Source organism: Elephantulus edwardii, unplaced genomic scaffold (assembly GCF_000299155.1).
Source record: "Elephantulus edwardii isolate Elephantulus edwardi_28Jun2011 unplaced genomic scaffold, EleEdw1.0 scaffold00330, whole genome shotgun sequence".
Taxonomy (NCBI): domain Eukaryota; kingdom Metazoa; phylum Chordata; class Mammalia; order Macroscelidea; family Macroscelididae; genus Elephantulus; species Elephantulus edwardii.
Window position 1 is genome coordinate 155,577 of NW_006400080.1, and position 6,377 is coordinate 161,953.

The 6,377-nt window shown below is 38.8% G+C and overlaps 1 pseudogene; it reads left to right on the forward strand.

Annotated features, from left to right (window-relative positions):
- The first annotated feature begins 5,280 nt into the window (after nt 1–5,280).
- Nucleotides 5,281–5,735, forward strand: LOC102859150 (annotated as a pseudogene).
- The last annotated feature ends 642 nt before the right edge of the window (nt 5,736–6,377 follow it).

Here is a 6,377-nt window from a genome sequence, read left to right on the forward strand (position 1 = left end):
GTCTCCAAGAGACTTTCAATTTATTTCTTTGCTGCCTTCTAGGAACACAGCTGGGATGATATTTTGTAGATACCCTTTTCCTTCCAGTGATCCCTCAGGTACTTACGTGTTATATTTTCTTATATTTTTTCTTTTTTAATTTAAGCAGTGCAAGTTTATTTTGTCACTAGACAAGAGTATATTATTTGTTATTGGTGTTAGGCACCCTAAAGTCAATTCCAACTCATAGTAGCCCTATGTAAAACAGATAGAAACTTTGCCTGATCTTTTGTTGTCCTCAGAATCTCTGCTGTGCTTAAGCCCATTGTAGAAGTCACTGTAACAGTCTACCTCATTCAAAGCTTTCTTGACGTTTGCTAAACCTATACCTTTCAAGCACAGTGTCTTTTTTTGCCTCTTGTACTCTTTTTTTTCTTAATGAAAGATTACTTAAGATATGATATTCTCACTTAAAAGAATCATCTACATATGTGACTTAAAAGGAGGAAACATGATATGTGGACACACAGCCACAGGCTTCTCTCTGAAAAGGCCAGAAGGATGAATAATACTATAGCCCCTCAGCATCCCAGAGTAGAAAGCAGGGAAAGAGACCATAGTCCAGCTCCATGGTACCTCTGGAACCCCAGCAGCAGCAAGGGGTTCATTTATTCATTGCTGACTAATAGACTCATAGTTATGGTACCAACAATGGGATTTATTAAGGAAGTGCATGGAGGAAGCAAAGAATATCTCACAATACAAATCTAGGCTTTAGCCAAAGAGTTCCAAGGCACAATTCCTCAATAAGTCCAGGCTCCAGTTTCAGTTCAACAGTCAGATTGAAATCATCTAGCAAGGTTTGCCCAGAGTAGTTCTAACCAAATGATCCAGCAAGGTTTGCTTCAGAGCAGTTCTAAGTCAGTTTCTCCTTCAAATATCCAGCAAGAGCAACCACAGCTTTAAGTGTGATCAGCACAGATGCAAAAAGCCTCAGGTAACCTTGCCATTGTTCATCAACAGCAATGCCACGGTATCTCCACCACCAATGTCTTGCCACCACAAGCCTTGCTCATCTCCAGTCTTGTAGTTCAGTGTGGGAAACACTCTTTCTCTTATCCTAGTTCCAAAGCTGATGCTAATTTAGAAGACAATGAAGGCTGCAGTTAAGGTAGCTAGAGTCCAGAGGGGGCTAACTAATCAGAAAATTCAGGTTTTTTCCCCATAAAAAATACCTAATATGTTCCAACCTTCAATATCTGACAACTGTTGACTGATTTCTGTTCTTAGAGTTTCGCCTTTTTAAGATTATCTGAAAAGAATCACACAGGATTTGGCATTTTGAACCTGAATGTTTTTACTTAATATAATGGATATAAAACTATTCCATGTTGTGGCTGGTATCAGTATTTCATTATTTATTACTGGATAGTATTCTATTCATGAATATATCATAGTTTGCCCATCCATCCATCAGGTTGCAATGTTCCCAGTTTGAGACAATTATGTTATTGAACATAAACATTTGCATGTGGAGTTTGTGTGGGCAAAAGATTTGAATTTTTTTTTTATATGTATAGGTTAAACTGGTGAATTCTTTGCTAAGTGTATGTTTAACTTTATAAAAAAATTGCCGAACTGCACTTCCTCAAAAAGCTGAACAAAGAAATTCCATATGACTGCTTGGAATATGCCCCAAGAGAATGAGAACTGAGACACAAATGGAGACTTGTACACCAATGTTCATAGGTACATTAGTCACCATCACAAAGAACATGAAAACACCTCATACGTCCAATCACAATCTAATGAATTGGAAAAATTGTGGTACATTCACATGATGGAATTCAATACAGAATGCAGGAGCAATGATTTTGTAAATTACTACCTAACTTGGGAGGGACTGGAGAGCATTATGCTAAGTGAACTCAATCCCGTAAGAACAAATTCTATCCAAGACCATTATTGTAGAACAAGTATGAGGATCTAATGGGGGGGGGGGAGGTTGAGGGGGAAGATGAAAGGAGAGAGGTGAGACTGGGCAGGGGGTGGAGTGTTAATCATAGGGTGGGGTCGCACAATTTGATGGAGGAGGGGTGAAGGAAATGGGAAAGATCCAGTATCCAGTATGAAAAACAATGCATTCGAACTTTGTAAATAAACCAACATAAAATTTAAAAAAAAAAATCTGCCAAACTGTCTTTCCAAAAGATTTTGAAATTTTTCACTCCCATAAGTCTAAAGTCTTAAGTGTGGCTGCATTCTTCTTTTCAAACTTTGCAGAAATTCAACTCAATAACCATTAGTTAAAACTTCCCGTTGGTTGTCAGCCTTTGAACTCCCCTTTGGTGGTGTTATGCACCATTAAGTCAGAACCAACTCATAGCTGACACTGCAGCAGGTTTTCAGAGGTTGCAAGTCAGACAAGAAGAGATTGCCCGGCTTTTCCCCTCAGAACAGCGGATGGATTAGCATTGACTGTATTTCTGTTGGCACCACAGTTCCTCACCATGAAGTCGTCAGAACTCCATGGGTCAGCATTACTCAGAAGTGGCCAGGATTTTGTTTTGAGTGTTGCTATGATGAACAGGAGGGATAATTTAAATATGTATGTTTTTGTTTCTACTTTTTCTTCAGTATTCAAAACTGTAAGGAAATATTTACATATGGTTTGTGGCACACGTAACTTTTCTCATTCCATTGTGCTCTTGAGGAAGAGGAGGCTTGATAGAGTTCAAGGTTAAGAATCCTACATGGCCCTGGAACCAGAGAATACAAGAAAATCAGGCTTGCAATCTAATAATGAAAATTCTAACTGAATTATCACCCTCTGGGGGAAAATATTTGTGAATGCATGAATGAAGTTTTATCTTCTTTTTTTAAATTTATTGTTGGCACCGTTTGACACCACCTAGTTATTCTTTTGATCACTTTATGTAGGTCTTGACCTTTGGAAGCTTTGTTAGACTGGCATTGTGGGATGGAACTTGACTATCTTTCCCTTAGGAAGTGTTCTCTCCTTGCTAGTAATGGAAAAAAAGAAAAAAAGAACAGAACTGGAACAACAATGAATACAAATTCTTATCAGCAGTCTAAATGCCTTGCATGCATTCATTTTATTTAATACTCACACCAATCCATCAAACTAGTTCCACAAAAACATTTTGTCTGTATTTTGCAAAAAAAAGTGAAAGTAACAATGAGAAAAAGGAAGTACCTTTTCCGAGATCAAACTGCATTTGGTAGTTAGAATCTTTCTGATGACAAAAAAAAATGTTTCAATGTCAGAACTGTTAACCTTAAACTTAACACATCTTCTATGATGATTTGCACACTAAGGCTATATAAGGCAGGACATCTTGGGGATTGAGGCATGGAACTTCTCAGCTAAATAAATCAGAAATTCTAACAAGCTTTAGAGAAAAGCTTCAGCTAGTACATCAGGTAAATATTTGGTATATTACAATCAACCACAAGAAGTGATACTTTGCTGATCACAGCTGGGCTTGCTGCCAAGTGTGGCTGGATGTCTAATTTAGTCTACCTTTGGTGTGGGTTACTGAATGACTTGCCATGTTTCTTGTTCTTATTCTTCCAGAAATCTAGCTTGAGTATTTTCTTATAGAGTTGACTGAGACATAAGAAAACAAGACCCACTGCACAGGATATTTCACAGTTGCATTTGTGTCTGTAACGGAGCGAGTCCTCAGAAAAGATCACTGAGCTAATTAGCCAAATTAACAAAGTTTATTCCAAGTTCGAACTTGGGCCCTCATGGGCTGACACAGCAGCATCCATGCGAGAGCCCCAAGACAAAGCCAGCTTTCCCTTTTATACCTTTTTACTTTTTTTGTCTAACTACTTGAGCTATGGTTGGCTATCTAGTGCAGCTGGTATAATGGCTCACATTCGATTTGTTGGCCATTGCGCAAGGGAGGTAGTCTGGAGACTTGTTGGGGTCTGATTGGTGAGTAGTTAGCTTACTTAAATACCTGGATCTTATTGGTTGCTTTAGGTACAGGAATGCAGGGAAGTTTTTTTATGCCTTTGCAAGGAAGAACATTTTGCCTCTATATAAGATAAGGTAGCCACTCAGGCAGAAGGAGTGGGAAGGAGGGGGAGCAGTGCATTCAGTCAGAAGGAGGAGGGGCAGAGGTAGCTGTACTTTAGCATAAGCTGAGGTTTGATTCTTGCAGTGTCTATCTGTTCACATTATATTGATCACACCTAGACTTATGGCAGAACTGAGTATTGAGAGAAGGCATCCCTTATCCTCAATCTCTACCAACACAGTATCACAAAAGTGGGAGGCACTGCAATGTTGCATGACAAAAGCTATAGATACAGATACAGAAATGAAGAATTGGAACAATTCAAGGACCTTACTACACCTAGGAATAAAGAATGTCATTTCTTTATATGTCATCTATGCATATATCTCATTCGAAAATTCTAGCTGCCACCATGGCATATACTTGAATGAAGATTTGATTATGCAGAATCCCCAAAACCAAAGAAGAAGGAAAAAACAAGCCAACACTTCAACACTGGACAGAATGAGAACATGCGGGGGGGGTTGAATTTATCAAGTATTTCCTTTTACTTGGAATCACAATCAACTCCCATGGTAACAACAGTCAAGAAATCAAAAGATGTGTTGCATTGGGAAAAATCTGCTCTCAAAGAGACCACCAAAGTGCTGGAGAATAAGTATTTCAGTTTAAAGACTAAGGTGTGTCCGATTCAATCCATGGAATTTTCATTCTCTTTTAATGGATCTGAAAGTTTGAAAACTGATAATGATGACAGAATAAGAATCTATACCTTTGAATTGTGTTATTGGATAAGAGAACTGAATATTCCACAAACTTTCAAAAGGATAATCAAGTCTGTCTTGAAGAAAGTGCAACCAGGGTGCTCCTTAGTGCAAGCATGGTAAGACTTTGTCTCACATATCTCGGGCATGTTTTCAGGAGAGACAAGTCCTTGGAAAAAGGCATTACGTGCAATGGTAGAGGTTCCAGAAGTAGATTTGCAATCAAGTGGGTGAGCAAGAAATGAGACGGATTGACATAGTGGCTATAAAAACAAGAAGATTTCAAAGGATAACTTAAGAAGACAAAGCAAAGTGCCTTAACAAAATGTGCGAAGACTTAGAATTAAAAAAATTAAAAAGGAAGAACATTTGGAATTTCCTAAGAAAGAAGTGAAGAAAACCAAATTTAATTTCAAGTTGTAGCCCCTTTTCCAGCTTCAGATGCTTGGATAGATATATGAGATGTTTTTTCCCAGGATTCCAGAATGGAGATTGAAGGAAACCCAGCGGCAAAAGGAAATGGGAAAGAAGTTCACAGTGACCAAATAAAGTCACCAACAACCATGTTGGTGGCTGAGGAGCCAGAAGTCCTAATTCCAGCACCCCAGGTCCAGGTTTCATTAGAATCGGCAGGGGTCCCATCAAACAGCCTGGAAGAAGGTGACTCTGTCAAGGACCTTGAAACCATCCCACGGAGGAATCCCCCTCAACCCTGCAGCCTCCCTGCAGAGGTTCAGACAGTTCCGCTATGAGAAGGCAGCTCAGCCCAGGGATGTCCTCCAACATCTGCAGGAGCTGGCGATGGAGTGGCTGAGACCTAACATCCACACAAAGAAGCAGATTGTGGAAATGCTGGTGTGGGAGCAGTTTCAGGCCATCCTGCCTCAAGAGCTGGGCTCATTTGCAGAGATTTCGGCCTGGAGTCAGAATTACTGGCTAGATGTCACTCCTTTCTGGCTCATCAGCAACAGGAAGGTTGCCTTTGACTATTTGCATTAAGAATCAATCAAAACTCATGTCTGGACCTCATTTTTGGCCAAGACAATTTCATTTCCCAGGAGTTTCTGTGCCCTGTTGTTAGGACAATCAGCTTGCTGCTGCAGCCTCTGTCAAGAGCTCTGTTGATTGCTTCCTTCCTCCTTATTCTACTTTGTGATGTGCTTGAATATATATTGTTTTTATGAATCCAAAGAGATAATTAGCTTTAAGTTTTAGATTTTTCACTGTGGTAGCATGAATGGAACATTCTGTAACCGACTGTTATTTAATTATTAAAGATTGGTCTTTAATAAAACAAAACAAAACAAAAAACCCTTCAAGTTGCGATATTGAAGGATTCTATAGGACAAAATATTAAATAATGTAGGAAGTATCAAAAGAAGATGAAAGAAATACAAAGAATAAATGTACCAAAAAGAATTGGTAGATACACAACCATTTTAGACAGCAGCACATGGTAAAAATGTTCAGTACAGAATTAAAAAATTCAAGCTGCACTCAAGGCATTGAAAAAAAGAGAAGGCTCTAAGAACTGATGGATTTATCAATAGAAATGTTTCAACAAATAAGCAACAATGAGTGT